Genomic DNA, 17,390 nt, shown 5'->3' on the forward strand with positions numbered 1-17,390 from the left:
TCTACTTCTTCTTGAAAAAGAAAATCCACTACCCACGTTCATGAAGAATTGATATAAGTGATGGGAGGTTACCCTATCGCTTAATAACCAGTAATCAGCATAACTTTCCCAGAAGTGGGATGTTGGAAAATAATTGATCTTGCTCCACTAATATACATCAGGATGGTCTACTGATTAGAGTTTTTTCTCCTCATGCATTAAATGGTGGAATAACATCATCACATAGTCCTAGAGGGCTGCAAATTTTTTTTTTTTTTTTTTTTTTTGGGGGGGGGGGGGGGGTGCCCCATGGGTTGTATTTTAATGAATTGCAATAAAATTTAGTTTTAATTATTTAATCAATACTGTGAAGGGCCTTACACTTGAATAGATTTTTGCCTCTGTGATTAGATATTACAGAATATAGACATTAGGTGACCAGCGGGGGTTGTTGATTCGGGACTTGGAGTTAGGTAGCACTCAAACATTGATCCATGGATTATTCTGACTGCCATTATGGAGTCAGGAAGGATTTTTTCCTCCAAATGAGCTAAATTGGCATCTGCCTTGTTGGTTTTTTTTTACCTTCATCTTGATCAACAAGGGGTTGGGGGGGGGGGGGGGGGGGTAGGCACAGGCTGAACTGGGTGGACATTGTCTTCATTCAGCCTAACATACTATATAATTATGGAGGTCTTCTCTGTTTACTCCAGTCACTTCCCTGCAGTGCAGCCCTCCGTCTTATGCCTGTCGGACATCATCTTGATGGCGAGATTTTTCGCCTTCACTTTCAATCAATCCCATGATGAATCAGCAAAGCAATAGTCAAAAGCTATACATTTTTTGTCTGCAGGAACAGTTTACTTATCATCACCTTCTATATTCACCTAAATAAGCTACAGTCTATAATTATACAACCAGGAGGATGAGCTGTGGTCTCCTCTATTAAAGCTGTGTGACAGGCACTATGTGATCATAATCAGTAACTGTGACAGGAGTGCCTGTCGGCCCCTCTAAGCAATTTTTGTGGTAGATCTATGTAACTGCACCACACAAACTAAGAAACTGACTAGAAAATGAACACATAACCCCAAGTAGATTTGATCTGGTCAGAACTGAGATCACGACCATCTGAGAAGAAAAAAATAACACTAGCCGACATATATACTGGGGGGATATAGCTACATAATAAATGATTTTTTAAAAATTTTTTTAATCGTTGGAGTGGCCCTATATTAATTGCCAGTAATTTGCGAATCAAATACTATAGTGGGTTGCATCAAAGGGGCAACATACCTCATGTAGTGACTCCTAATGGGCCATTTACATGGGACGATTATCGCCCAAAATTCATTCAAACTAATCAATTTAAGCGATAGTTGGGCAGTCTAAATGTAAAAACATCGCTTGTCGCTCTGTGTCAACGCCCCTGCTTCAAATAGAAGGTGAAGCACTGAACAAGAAGCCCATGATCCAGCGGTGAAATGTGTCAGTGTAATTGCTCTGCACGAGTGTTAATGACCTTAGCGGTGACATCAGCGCTCGTACAGTTGTTTACCTGACTGTCGTCCTGTGTAAAAGGGCCATTTTACTTCTATTACCAACTTAGCCCAGCAGAACGTCAGAGCACAAGGCTGGTGGGAGCAGGAGCAGCCCAGCAGAACGTCAGAGCACAAGGCTGCGGGGGTGGGTGGGGGTGGGGGGTGGGGGGTGGGAGGAGCAGCCCAGCAGAATGTCAGAGCACGAGGCTGCTGGGGGGGGGGGGGGGGGGGGGGAGCAGCCCAGCAGAACGTCAGAGCAGAAGGCTAGTGGGAGCAGGAACAGCCCAGCAGAACGTTAGAGCAGAAGGCTGATGGGAGCAGCCCAGTGGAAGATCAGACCAGAAGAGTAGTGGGAGCAAACAACAGCTACTACTTGAAATGCTCACAGCCCGTGCAGACTATATCTATAGCTTCCTTAGCACACTACAGCCTTCAACATATATATTGACGCAAGAGAAAAGAACATGCTACCGGGCAGCACAGTCTGAGCACCTCAGAATTTTTGTGGCCACAATATTGTGGATTCACTCACGGAGCCCATTAATAAGGGTATACGAGTAATACAGCATTAAATACAAACTCTCAAAAAAAAAAAAATCTATTGCTTAATTACAGAATATCGACCATCTCTATAATAAGATGTAATATTTAAAAGGAACCTGTCATCTGAGTTATTTTGTTAAAAAAAGTGATTAATTCATATCTGCAAGAATGAGTTTTAAACTTTTCCGGCGTTGCATGCTAATTGTGACCCAGTGGTCTGGTGGGTGGGGCAGACCATTTTGTCTGCTGGAGTAGGTCCCATAACGCTGCTTCCGACTGCCAGCGTTAAGTAGATGACGTACTATCATCCACAGGGCTACTGAACTCTCAGGCATGCGCCTGGGGATCATATCCCAGCGCATGCACAGTTCATTTGGAACTTTTGTGGGCAGATTTGATGTTCTATTATGTGCATCCGTTGGGCTGCGATCTCCAGGCACATGCGTGAGAGTTCAGTACCTCTGTGGACGTTGTGTGCTATGTAATCCACATCATGCTGGCAGTGAGGGTCGGCTACAGGACCCACTCTAGCAGCCAAGACGGTCTGGCCTGCCCACTGGACCGTTTGGTTACAATTAGCATACCATGCGGGAAAAGCTTAAAAAACTCCTTTTTACAGGTTCTCCACACCTGCTATTTACATTTATGGTTGCTTAGCGATCCAACTATCCTGAACTTACATCACCTGTTGGTAGATCACCGTGGGATAAGCCAGAACCCAAAACCCCTTTTTTTACCCATGTCATTAGAGTGTTTTTTTGTGGAAGAGGTGGCATCCCTGTCTACAGCTGATCTATCCCTCTAGGCATGGCAGGTAAGTTTTCAAGTCTTTCTAGTGTTGGTGAGTGATAGAGTATCGTTTCCTACGATACTAAGGTGTTATCATATCTGAGCACATCAGACATATCCAGCAATGGACTTGTTACCTCCTGTGAACTATTCTTGCCCAGCTAAAAGATAGCATATGGAATTTCAACATGCCCCAATCCTTTGCTCCATAGGAGATAAGTCACCATCAAAAGGTGCCTAGCAGCGACTTATTCCCCTCTTCCTATTGAGAACACATGCACAATGGCTTAGCCCAGTCGGCAAGTGTATGGAGTGTGTGAAGTGTAAAGCTTATGACCCAACGACCATTCAGCCAACAGACATTTAAGGTGTATAATTGCCTTAAATCGCTGGCTGACAGCACTGGCATTGGCTTATCTCTCAAGAGAACAAAGAATCGGGTGAGTTGAAATTCAATATGCCCAATAGGCATACCCCATAAACGCAAGATAGTTGGCAAGTGCGGCTAACTTTGCTCATTTGTATAGGCAGCTTCACTAACAGGAGGCCATACAGAAAGTATACAGCTCAGCTCTGTGCCAAGTGGAGTCAGGTCACTGCCACAGTGACTGGACTCCAAAATAGGACTAGTTTCTACAATTTAAAATATTAAGGAACTGTTGTATAAGTATTTGGGCTCATTCACACGGGCTGTTTTAAGCACATAATACACAGTCCTAGATTCAAATCTCATCAAGGGTAACATCAACTTTGAAAATCTCCATACAGACATTACCGTTGGTCAGATGTCACCCTACAACTCCAGCACTGCAAGTCAACAGTGCTAAGGACTGAGCCACCACACCTTGTAACGCTGGGAGTCTAGGTTCGCGTCTAACGATGGAGAACATCTACATGGAGTTTGTATGTTCTCATTTTGTTTATTCTTCTCAAGCATGGTAGCGCAGGCATTAGCACTGGTGCCTAGCAGTACTGGAGGGTATTATTGTATTTTGACGCCACCGGAGGCTGGGGGTTTGACAGGGCTTGCATGGAGGAATGCCCCATCACACCCCTAGCTCCCGATTGGCTCAATAACTGAAGATCCTGGAAGGTGCTAAACTCCATTTCTGCCTGAAGTGCCGTGCCATGTGCGTTAGCCGGCGCTCTGCTTCAGCACAGTTACCGCTGCTAACTGCCTGTCCCCTGGACCCGGCGCTGAGGCCTCCCTGCTGTCCTAATGCACTGTGCGGGGGACGCATGTAAGGGAGGGTACTGCGCTGCTGCCGGCTCCCTGCTATTGTCGTGCTATGTGCGGCTGCAGTCGGTGAGTTACTGGACCCCCGACGCTGTGTCCTCCCTGCTGCTGACTGCAATGTGAAACACACATGTGGGGGGCGCTGCCGGCAAAGCTGCTTCACGGCAGTGTAGGCTGCCTCATGCCGACCCTGCTCTGCGCTTCAACACAGAGTAGGGTGCCACCTTCTGGCCTGTCGGCGGGTAAGGGGCTTTTAGCTGGGCCAATGTGCGCCTGGAGCAGGTGCCGTGAAGGAATAGAGCTGCAGGCCGCCGTGGATGGAAAGGACTTGCAGCTGCAGGATTACCTTAGTGGCCTGCCAGGACCTGCAGCCGATCGAGCTGTGCAGCCGATCACAAACAGGGGGTGTCACCCCCCTGGCAAGCTTGTCTCCACCAGTACTTCCTGGTGGCGTCAAGATACAATAATACCGTCCTGGAGTTGTAGGTTCACATCTGACCAAGGCTGATGGCTTTAGTATCGCTTTATATTCTGTTCTTGTAGCTCATCTATTTCTCTGGCAATTAAAGAACAAGTTGTGGTGGCTCAGTCCTTAGCACTGGTGCCTTGCAGTGCTGGAGTTGTAGGTTCACATATGACCAAGGGTGAGTTCTGTGGAAGTTTTCAAAGTTGATGTTGTCCTTAATGAGATTTGGACCTAGGACTCCAGGATTGCAAGGCATTAGTGACCACTGAGTCACGTTCATTGAAGAACCACCAAGAGGTTTTCAAGGCTGAAGATCGTATGAAAGTGTAAAGCTTTCCATTTTACTTCTGTTTCCCGATTTCCCTTTTAAAAAAGGATCAGTCAAAAAACCCGCTACAGTGAAAGCACCCTTACAGAGTTGTTTAGTGGCACACATTACTTGTCGCTACATACAACCGTAGTATCAGATACTGTTTCCCAACTAACAGAAGGTGGGCTCAGCACCTCAAGGAAAATCCATGTATCATTCCAGACAAATACTATACCCAAGAGGCAGGAGCCCCATGAAGCAACAATATAAAGATTACAACACAAATGCCTGACACTTCATGGATTCCTGTAAAGTAGTCCGCCCCAAAGGGGGACACCGTCCGCTAACTTTCTTTCAAGATCATGGTTACATGACATCATAATGACTAAACAAAGCGCAATGACGTCTGGAAAAAGGAAAACCAACCACCCCGGTGTCCTGTTGATAGGTACAGGAGTGGATAATCAGAAAGCATTTCCACCTGTCTGCTGCAGATATTTCACAGTGCAATATCCCAGGAGCACCGGGGGCCTGCGAGGTGCTGCAGTACAGTACAGGGGCTAGGCCCGCCTCCCCTTCCACATAGCATCATCTCTCCATGCACCGCAGCTCTCCACCCACAATGCACTATTTCAAAGGCATACAATGTATAGACAGCAGAATCCTCCCCCTCCTGCTTACCCCCCTCCTCCCAAATAAGAGAGCTACTTACCCACAAGTTTATTCAAACCAGTCCTGTGGCTGACTTCCCCCCCACCCCTCCACTCCTCCTGTAGCAGAGGGGGGACCACATATGTCTCCGAGCACTTCCAGGCAAGGCGACCTCCCGATGCAGAACAAAAGCCGGGCAGCCTCTCATGTCCGCAGCAGCGGCTCCCCTCCTGCCGCCGCTGCCCTCCCCTCCACGGACACCCGCTCAGCTTCTCCCCGACCGGCTTCTGCACAACTCATCAATTATTGATTGCTCGTCTCCAGATTCCCGGCAGCCGGGCTCCCTGCTTACGGCTACAGTGTAGCAGCCTCCAGAGACAATGCAGCCCTGGAAGTTCACCCAGCAGACACAATGTATCCCCGGCGCAGCGCTGCGGTCTCCCCCGGATGAAGGGCTTGTCTCACCTCGGCAGCATGCGGCAGGAGTATCTAAGCCTTCCAGGTCCGTGTCTGCAGCCACACACCCGGCACACACACAGTCACACTCAGCCAGCCTCAGTCATTCGCCAGAAGGCAGAGAGGAGAGACAGAGGAGGAGGAGGAGGAGGGGGGGGCAGAGGAGAGAAAGGGAGGAAAAAAAAAAAACCAGCTCACATTACAAAACTTACACGGAGGGGAGGGGCTAGGCCAGATCCCTTAACCCCTTCACTCCCGAAGCCACTGGGAGGTGTGTGGCTGCCAGCCAACCAGCTGAGCAGAAACAACCTACCGGCTGCAAGTGAAGCGCGGGGGAGAGATAACAAGATGAGGGTGATAGCATGTCCCATCTAGCTGCAGTCAGGGGAGGGGGCTAAGTACATGATGCAGGGATCACTCATACACTGCAAATTAGGTTCTGCCTTCACAGAGCAGCCACAGAGTCTGGGAAAGATATCAACAACGCTGCCAGCCTGGAACATCCACAGTAACCAACCACTTGTGGGTAAAGCTTAGAACCTAAGTGAACATCCACCGTAACCAACCACTTGTGGGCGCAGTCTAGAACCCAGGAGCGAATCCACAGTAACAAATCACTTGTGGGCACAGCCCAGAACCCAAGAGAGCATCTACTGTAACCAACCACTTTTGGGCACAGCTTAGAACCCAAGAGAGCATCACAGTAACCAACCACTTGAGAGCACAGCCTAGAACCCAGAAGAACATCCACAGTAACTAACCCCTTGTGGGCACAACCTAGAACCCAAGAGAGCAACCACTTCTGGGCACAGCCTAAATCCAAGAGAGTGTCCACTGTAACCAACAACTTGTGGGCACAGCCTAGAACCCAAGAGAGCATCTACTGTAACCAACCACTTGTGGGCACAGCTTAGAACCCAGGAGAGCATCCACAGTAACCAACCACTTGTGGGCACAGCTTAAAATCCAATAGAGCATGCACAGTAACCAACCACTTGTGGGCACAGCCCAGAACCCAAGAGAGCATCTACAGTAACCAACCACTTGTGGGCACAGATTAGAACCCAAGAGAGTATCCACAGTAACTAACCACTTGCGGGCATAACCTACAACCCAGGAGAGCATCCAGAGCAACCAACCACTTGAGAGCACAGCCTAGAATCCAGGAGAACATTCACAGTAACCAACCACTTGTGGGCACAGTCTAGATCCCAGGAGCGAATCCACAGTAACCAACCACTTGTGGGCACAGCCCAGAACCCAAGAGAGCATCCACTGTAACTAACCACTTGTGGGCACAGCCTAGAAACCAAAAGCGCATCCTCTGTAACCAACCACTTGTGTGTATAACCTAGAATCCAAGAGAGCATCCTCTGTAACCAACCACTTGTGTGTATAACCTAGAATCCAAGAGAGCATCCACTGTAACCAACCATTTGTGGGTACAGCCTAGAAACCAAGATTGCATCCACAGTAACCAACCACTGGTGGGTACAGCCTAGAACTCAGGTTGAATCCAGCTAGAGGGGACAGTTTGCACTAGAAAATAAAATGAAAAAACAGAGGACACTGGACACATACCATGCTTTCTAAATATGTACCGCCATTCTCGACACATACTGCCCATTCTGGAACCTACCGCCCATTCTAGACACGCACCGCTTATTCTAGACACGTACCGCCATTGAGAATTCGATCAACATTTTAAATCAAGTAACATTAACATGGAGGGAGCTCGCCTTTAGGGTTGCTGAGGGTCGTGAACAACTAAATAGCTAACGACAACAACATTAACATTGCAAATGTAAATTTATCCCGGATAATAAAGGAATATGTAAACTAGTTATTCGTTCTAATTGTACTAAATGGACAGATACCTAAAAATACACAGAAACATGGACTATGGCTATATTTAAAACTTTAACTTCTAATCACAATGTAAGTTTATTTTAGGATTGCAGGTATTAAAATGCACAAACCTTAGAGCACCCAAGAATGAATAAATAGATTTAGTTCCAAGATGTCTGTATCGGTTTCATCATAAGCAATGTCATAAAGTAAAGTAAACAATATAATGTAAAAAGCTGCAGAGCAGCGCTCACAGATGTTTAAGACCAGCACCCTCTAGTGGCTGAAGTGTAGACTGCAGTTCTTCACATGTCTATATACTGTTTGAGTGGTTAGGTTACAATATCATTTTATTAACGTTATCATAAATTCCTGGCAAGAAAGAAGCAACATCAATTCTGTATGTTGTGTAGGAGAACATCACAGCAGCTAGTCTCCTACTCCCAACCCTCTCCATATACTTATGGTCAGCTGTAATCCGATTTCTCAGCAAAGCTGAAAATCTATCTCCTCTGTGCTGTACAGATTGTATTACTGAATTCTGAATGAGTGAGAAGTTAAGAAAAAAGGGAGGGAGGAAGAAAAAAAAAAGTTGGATAAGTGGAAAAATAGATAATTTCTGTAATAGGATATATTAAAAAATGTCTTGTCTTGTACTATTGATTTATAGAAAGTTGTTAATCAACCAGAGATACAATTTAATATGATATGAAACCGCTAAAAGCATTGATATATGTTTGTACAGATGTATTTGTTAAGAATGTGCTATAAACTACCAAGAACGATGTGATAAATGAACATCTTTCATATAAGGTTGGACTGACATGGTATTTCTGATATTCCTTTCATTACATTTCCTTGAAGGACGTTCTACCTACATTCCTTTCTGTTACCTGTAAGGCTGGGTTCACACAGGGCGGATTTGCTGCGGAGATTCCGTCCTGAATTTCACTGTGGCACATCCGCCTGCGGCCGCTAATTCCTGAATTAGCCAGCCATATGGATGAGATTTGTCAAAAATCTCGTCCACACCGGACGGCCAATCCACCGTTGCAAAGCCGGCGTTGCGGATTCCCCGGCCGCAGCAGGTCCATTTCTTCTTTCCGTTGCGGCCGCGCTTCTTTCTATAGAAGCACCGGCTGCAACGGAAAAGTATGCTGTCAAGCCGCTCCAAAACCCGTGGCTAAGTGCTGCGGGTTTTGAAGCTGCGCTTTCCCGGCAGAAATCTTGCGGCTTTTCGCTGCGGCAAAACCATGAGATTTCCAACGGGATTCAGCCCTGTGAGAACCCAGCCTTAACCTCTTTTTTCTGAAGAATACTATATTAGCCCCCAAACTACCGAGCCTGTGTTGTAATATTACATTTTTTTCCCCCTTAAATGAGGAAAATTGCCTTCTACCTCATTGTTTTTTTTCCCCTCCTCTGGATCAACATTGGGGTATAAGCTGAAGTGGATGGACATATGACTTTTTTCGCCCTAAAATATTATGTTACTATATGTATTTGGCATTGAGTTGACTTACTTTCAGCTTGTAAACAAATTATGTTCTCGGGATAGCTCATGAATAGGGTCTGCCATTTGGGACCCCACAATCAGCAGGCTTCTTCTCGAGCTGGTGACATCATGTTCATTCATCCTGTGGCTTATGTGCAGCTCAATCCCATTAAGTGAACAGGAAGGAGCTATATTAGGCACAGCTGCTATTAAATGAACAGCACTAAGCCAGGTTCAAACAGCTGATTGGCAAGGGTCCAAGGCAGCAAACCCCACCAATCAAATATTGATGGCCTAACCTGAGGATAGATCATCAATATCGTAATCCCAGAAAACACCTTTAAAGGAGTTGTATGAGGATAACAAGTTATCTCCTATCCACAGGATAGGGAATAACTTTCTGATTGGTAGGGGCCTTATTGCCGAGACCCCGACGATCTCGAAAACGGTCCCCAGTGTCCATCTCTGCCTTATACTGTGGTGTCACTACTCGCTCTGCAGACTTCAGAATGAAGGGTGCGCTGGTGGGGCATGCATGGTCGGTGCTCCGTTAATTTCAAAGGGCCTGACTAAAATATCCAAGCACTTGCCACTCTGCTATCTCCACTGTCCCTCAGTGCGCTTGCACAACCACCACACTTATTAAGTCTCCTCCTCCCTGCAAGGAGGGCAGTAAACCTGCAGTGAGGATGACAGGGAACATGGGACCCCCATTCTCGACATCACTAGGGTTCTCAGCGGTGAGACCCCCACTACTTACCAAGTTGCCCCCTATGCTGTGGATAGGGGATAATTTATGATCGTGGTACAACACCTTTAATGACTTGCTTAATGGTTGCTGCAAACACTGTTTTACAGTAGCGTCTTCTTTTAACTGGGATCATCTGTGGCGTGTCCTTATCCACAACTGTACTTTTTCTACTTACAGTCTATTCTTGGTTGAACTCCTGGAATCTGCCCAAGATGTCAATCTTACTCTCTGTGCACTCTTGTTGGGATCAGAAGACTTGTAGACAACCTGCATGTAATGAGTCAGCTTGAAGCTGGTTTATCCGGTTCTGCTATGTAAGCTGCATCTCCCAAGGAGTACACAGGAGCTCCAGGACAAAGTACAAACCGACCCTTTCAGGCAACGCCTCTGGTTATATTGCTGTCCCCCCCCCCCCCCCCCCCCAATCACCCGTTTCCCTTGAGTCAGCGAATTTACAACTTAATTACGTAAACCTTTCTTCATAAACTAACTTCATAATATGTTGTTTGCCCCCATTTTCTGCAAGAACTAGCTTATTATACTACACTATTACATCCCGTACATTTCTGTAAAAAAAGTATTCAATAAAAAGATACCATATTGGATGGCATCTCTCACAAGTGTACATTTAATGTATCAGCCTTGAGGCATAATAGTTCTATGATATGGATGCCTAACATTGGCATCTGTCACATCTTCCATTACATGTATGTCGGGGCTTTTCCCGGTGTACGTGTTAAAAGGGGACCAAAAATAGCACAGAGAATGGAGCCAACAACAGACTGTAAGCAGGTAGCGGCCACCAAAGGGAAACAACTTTGATTGATAACTGTTGGAGCTTATAAATTATAATCTAGTCATGCAGGACAAACTAATAGAATTGTCTCAGTCGCTAGTTTGATAAAGGACCTTGTAACTGAATGTAGCACACCAGGGGTAAAGCCATCCTAAAAGTTCAATGTTTTATATGCAAATGCAATCAGGGTGTAAACTGAAAAAAAGAGAATGGATTGAAAAAGACTATTTTTTTCTTATTTCAGGCCAAATGACTGCCGTACAGTCAGGTGCTGAAACCCCATTGAATAGAGTAAGATACATTTCCAAATGTAAATGGACAAAAAAAATAAACACATGCCCAGGTGATCACAATGATATAAATCAAAGACTTGGGTGAAATATATGAAGATACAAGGGGTCTTACTCCTCTAACAGCAGTTAAATTGGGCATGGATCTATGGCCGGTCAAATGTAAATTGCTACTTAATGCCAGACTCATATAAGCATATTTTAATTGCGTATTACATGCACAATGTGCGCGCATCAAATACGTGGTAAATCAAATACATAGATTTTCACAGTTCCACTCACAGGAAGCCGATGCAGAACATGCTCTGCCATACGCAGGCATAAAATGTGATAATACACCATTCCACACCCTGGTAAAACACTGCGTTTTACCATTCGCTCGTGTGACCATGGTCTAAAAGTGCGCACTGTTTGACAGTATATTGATCATATTCTTGTCTAGCATATTATTAAATACAGAACTATAAACTTCAATCTCCCAGAAGCTTGGTTCATTAATTCCAACATATGAATCCGTCCCTTTAATGATGCATTTGCTTAAAGGAATTTGTTTTATTCATTCATAATGTACCACCCCCCTCCCCACCCAAGTATGTTATCTTGGTCAGCTATTTCTTTCTGTCTGTGTCTCCGACCTCTTCCTCCTCAAATGGTCATGTGATCTCCTTTCTGACCAGCTTGGATCTACTTCGGGTTATGTGTCCCGTTTTCTAGTCAGTTCCTCAGTCAGGTCTCTTTCACACGGGCCTTAGCGTTTTTACACGCAAACGGGCGTACAAATTAACGCTTGTGTGCCCGTTCAGATGGCCCGAGCCCGGCGCATATACGCCGAGCCCGCAATGCCATCAGGTGGGAGAAGACAGTTTAGCTCTGCTAAATTGTCTTCCCCTCACCAGCTCTCGGCAAAGGGAGGAGGTGGGATGGGGTGGGAGCAAGTGTGCTCAACTCCGGCTCCCTGTCGGCAGCCTGTGATGGGAGTGGGCGGGAATGGGGGCCTTAGCAACTAGCTCTGCACCCACCCCGACCATCCTATTGCAAACAGCTCGGCAAGGGGTGGAGAGGAGAGGGAGGGAGTTTAGCAGTCACGCTGCTAAACTCCCTCCCACCTCCCTTCTCTGGCAGCGGTCATTGGGCACCCTTAAAGAGTCTATGCAGCCTTCGACGTATTACGTCCAGAAAAAGAGTTCCAGGACTATCTTTCCCGCCTGGCGTTAAAATGCCCGGCGCTATATTGGCTGTCCGGGCGCTTTTACGCTGCGGGAATACGTCCATCTGAACTGATACATTGGAATCCAATGCATCAGATGGTAGCATATATGGGCCAGCCATGAAAACTGCGGCCGATATACGCTCATGTGAAAGAGCTCTTAGTATGATGCTGTTACATGGATCTGCCACAGAAACTGCTTACAGGGGAACACAGACACTTAACACAGTAAGGCCTCCTGTCCACAGGTGATATGTCACTGCGTTATCCGCGGTGATAATCCAGCCGCAGGTAACGCAGTGAACGCTTTCCATAGACTTACCTATGGAAAGCGCAGCCTGACATCCATGAGCAGAGAATCATAGCGATTCTCCGCGGTGAGCTTATCTATCAAATAGGCTCACCGCGGACACCTGTCATTTGTCCCCCCTGCTCCCCCAGGGTGGCATATCGCTAGCGATATTCCGCGTCGCCCATGGACAGGCAGCCTTACTAATGAGGATCACAGCTCCTGTCACACTACTATTATAGACGAAATCACAGCTAATCCTCCTGACTGTATACTTATGGGCTGTAGCTTATGGAGGGGAATATAGAAGGTAATTATAATGAAACTTTCCCCCCTGCAGGCAAAAATGGTATAGCCTTAACCATTGCTGGGCTGATGCATCATAGGATTGACGCAAAGTAAAATATCTCACCTTCAAGATGATGCCTGATAAGGGGGCTGCAAAGCATAGAACTGACTGGAATACACAGAGGAGACCTCCAGAGTGTGACAGGCGATCAGGTGAAGGGGGCATGGATGGATGGATAAATGTGTTTTCACCCCTTTAATTCAGGTAATGTGAATCATGATTCTATAGAGATGCAAATACTAGAAGCAAACCCCAATGGCACACTCTGGAAGGTGGAGAACTCAAGAACCTACACAACAGCAGTGAACACTTGTAAATGGACATACAGTTCATCTAGAAGCAAGCAACAACCTTGCCATTGCTTAATCTGTAATTTGTAGACCGGCTCTGGGCCATTAAACCAGTGAGCAAGTGTTGGAGAAAATAGTGAGAAATCACAGTGGTTGTGCAGAAAGTGCACAAAGGATGTGAGAAGGAAAAATTGTCAGTGAATGGAATGATGGCTAGGCATGGGAAAAGCAAAAGCAAGCACGTTCAAATTCTATCTAAAGAGTTTTGGAATAGATTTAAAGGCCTCTCATTATAGATGAGCGAGTATACTCGCTAAAGGCAATTGCTCGAGCGAGCATTGCCTTTAGCGAGTATCTCCCCGGCTCGAAACTGCAGGTTCGGGTGCCGGCAGCGGGCAGGGAGCTGCGGGGGAGAGCGGGGCTCCCTCTCTCCCCCCGCTCCCTCCTGCTGACAGCCGCTACTCACCGCGCCGGCACCCGAGCCTGCAGTTTCGAGCCGGGGAGATACTCGCTAAAGGCAATGCTCGCTCTCATACATTATAATAGACAACTCCAGTTAAGAGACCTCAAATAAAAAGCCTTTCAATTCCAAAGTCTGATGATTTGTAGCACAAAATGCCTTTCCACAACACTGAATGTGTAAGCCCATCGACAGGAGGTAATAGTGACCCAGTGAGAGATGCCAGCTCTCCCAGCTCGACATAACCATGGCAACAATTCGCAGTTCTAGATGTACGGGCTAACTAAAAATAAATAAAAAACCAAGAGCAAAATTTACAGGAATCCATGACCTAACATACAATGATGATACATGATCTCTACTTAAAGGGTACCCGTCATCAGGACCTCACCCCTAAACCTACCTTCACCGGCTGGAAGGTGATAAAGCATCAATCGCTTCTGATGCCCTCCTCTTTTACCAACGAGCCCATGTACCTCCGCAACCTTGTTCCGCAGTTACGCCATGCCGTATGCAAATCGGCTGAAAAAAGTCACACCAATTCATGAGTACCAAGCTAACCACGCCATTTTCTCTTGATAAGCAGGATTTCCTGCGTAACAGAGATGCAACAAGCTGTCTTTCAAGAGGAAGAGGATGTGGTTAGCTTGAATCAGGAATCAGTGACTCTTCTCCACCAGAGAACTCTTCTTTGCTATGGTGCATGTAGCACATGATAACTTTAGAACCAAACTACAGAGATATACAGGCTCATAAGGAAAACAAACAGGGCAGTGGAAGTAATTAATTTTTCATCCTCTGCAAGATAGTGAAGTCAGTTTTAAAGGAGAGATGGTGGTTATGGGTTTCTTTTAAAGGGGTTGTCCCGAGGCAGCAAGTGGGTCTATACACTTCTGCATGGCCATAATAATGCACTTTGTAATGTACATTGTGCATTAATTATGAGCCATACAGAAGTTATAAAAAGTTTTATACTTACCTGCTCCGTTGCTGGCGTCCTCGTCTCCATGGTGCCGACTAATTTTCGCCCTCCGATGGCCAAATTAGCCGCGCTTGCGCAGTCCGGGTCTTCTTCTTTTCTGAATGGGGCTCCGTGTAGCTCCGCCCCGTCACGTGCCGATTCCAGCCAATCAGGAGGCTGGAATCGGCAATGGACCGCACAGAAGCCCTGCGGTCCATGAAGACAGAGGATCCCGGCGGCCATCTTCAGCAGGTGAGTATGAAGACGCCGGACCGCCGGGATTCAGGTAAGCGCTGTGCGGGTGGTTTTTTTAACCCCTGCATCGGGGTTGTCTCGCGCCGAACGGGGGGGGGGGGTTAAAAAAAAAAAAAACCCGTTTCGGCGCGGGACAACCCCTTTAACCCTGCTGCCTCCAAAAGTAGAGACACGGAAGCAGCAGCATTGGCCTGCAGGTAAATGTCTACCTTGACCCAGTGCTTCTCTTCAACTAAAAGTCACGGTGGTGCAATACTGAAAGCAGAACTACATAACTGAGATACAGACCCCCTGCCCCCACCTAAGCAGTTATAATATGTGTGTACCATACAAGATATTTCCTAACTGCAGTGATTGGTAATAGTATTATAGTGCTTTAGGACCTATCTAAAGAGGAAAACTAAGTGTGACCTTCTCGGAATCCCATCACCACCACCAGATGGGAGAAAAGTCCTCACCATCTATGAATCTCACTGAACAGCAAGGAAGCTGCCCACAGTTACAGCTCCACTGCTCTCAAGTGTGACCTAGTTAGCATAGGATTCCTGCGGGTGTTGCCCAATCCTCCAGGTAGATCTACTGTGGTTTTCATTTTAGTTTACAAACACTTTTTTCTTCAGTGAGAACCTTGAGAATTGTGCAGCCAGGGGAAAAGCCTCAGCAGACAGGATACTTGATAGTTACAACCGGGTGCTGTATGCTTACCATACCATGTGCAGATCCCCTGTACATACAGATGCGTTTCTGTATGAAGAAATATTTTAAATGAACCTGTCATCGCCTATAAGAAACATAAACTTAAACATAAAAGTTATCAGGTTATTTTTGCTGAATGGAGAACGCTGTAAGAACAAAACCCCAAAACAATACCAGAATTTCTGGCCATTTTTATGATCTCCACCCCCCACCAACTAAAATTTATACAACACTTTAAATGTAGCCCAGAGTGCCGCTGTTAAAGTTTGCAACTTGTCTCAAAAAATAATAAGCACTCACACATCTATGGCCCAATGTCCACCTGCGGATTTGTGGAATCCGCACAGATTTGAGCCTCAGATTGCCGCCCATAGAAACGAATGGGGCTTCCACAAATTATTTTAGGTCTTCGGATTTTATTGTATTTATTTAGTATCCGCGCGGATCTAAAACCGCAGTCTGCTCTATTTCATTGTGGATGTGGCTCCATTCATCTCTATCAGAGCTTAGGATCCGCAGCAATCAGCAAATACATTTAAATGAAGGATTTGAAGGTTAGAAACAATTAGGGAGGTGAGGGTTGCGGATTTTTTTTAGTGCGGATGATCCGCATTGCATCCGTGCACATCTACGCGGAGGAACCTTACAATCCGCGATCACCCGCAAGCATTTAAAAATCATTTTTAAGCATTTTATAGATTATACGCAGTGCATAAAAATCTCTTGGTCCTTAAGACACAAAACAGGCCACTTACTAAAGGGTTAATATTTTACATGTAAGCATTTATAATAAGTAGCAGTATGAATGACATGATGAGACTGCCGCTAAGCTGCCTAATGACAATAGTCTTCAATGCTGTTGTCAGGTATCTTGTCTCTTCCGAAGAGTTCGTCTCCAATTATTTAATATTCTGACCATAAGCCCTTAACGAAGGATGGCGATGGGACGACGACAACTGTCGGGAATCCTCATCATCCATATTATTGTACCAGTAAACGGAGGTGAAGCGCAGACATTTGCTTACGGCCGTGGAGGCACCAAAGGGAATTTGTAATTAACACAAAAATAAATCAGTGTGCAGATGAAATTTTCCAGTTCGTCAGTTTCTGCTAACTACAAATAGCGGCTATATAAATACCCTGGCATGCGGGGCGAGCGCCCTCCTCCAACACGCTAATCTGGGGGATATTTTTAACCTGGTTGGATGTATTTCAGCCTTCGTTTATCTGAAAGTCATAGCCTGTGTTTTCTAGAGAGGGAAGCTGCCCTACAATCAGACTGCAGTGAGAACTAGAGGGGATGCAGATCTCCAGATATGCATTGGACTTGCAAAGTGTGAATATGGGTGGTGCATTCCTTCTCCTGCCCCACGTCTGTAACATGCTCCCTCCCGTGAGAAGACTGAGACACCCGAGAGGTTGAGGAGCTGCAGGCAATGCTCCAGGCATCTTGCCAAATATTTAGCTAGCTGACCTAAAAATGTGCTATTTTAAAGTTTTGAAGGAAACAATATGGTAAGAAGGTGAGAATATATAAACCTACACAAACCTCAATGTGGACAGTCATACAGTTCAGGAACACGTACACAGGCTGATCTGTAGACGGCGTGTGCTACCTGTCTAGGTAATCAACAGATGTGTACGATTACATCGGTCGACAACACACTCATGTGGCTGATCCCCATTGTTCCCGACTTACACACAAGGTCATGTTCATCAGTACCATAGACT

General features: G+C 46.0%; 1 protein-coding gene across 9 annotated transcripts in view; it reads right to left on the reverse strand.

The window, feature by feature from the left end:
- Window positions 1-17,390, reverse strand: part of ZMIZ1 (zinc finger MIZ-type containing 1) — a 407,596-nt gene that overhangs the window by 57,821 nt on the left and 332,385 nt on the right. The window contains exon 1 of one of the 9 annotated variants that reach the window (XM_066600363.1): window positions 5,982-6,116. The exons of 7 other annotated variants lie outside the window; for them this stretch is intronic. The gene's annotated coding sequence lies outside the window, so the exon portion shown is untranslated. Of the gene's footprint in view, window positions 1-5,577; window positions 5,920-5,981; window positions 6,117-17,390 lie in introns of those variants that run through there. One more of the 9 variants, XM_066600364.1, reaches the window with a different exon arrangement.

This window comes from Eleutherodactylus coqui, chromosome 4 (assembly GCF_035609145.1).
Source record: "Eleutherodactylus coqui strain aEleCoq1 chromosome 4, aEleCoq1.hap1, whole genome shotgun sequence".
NCBI lineage: Eukaryota > Metazoa > Chordata > Amphibia > Anura > Eleutherodactylidae > Eleutherodactylus > Eleutherodactylus coqui.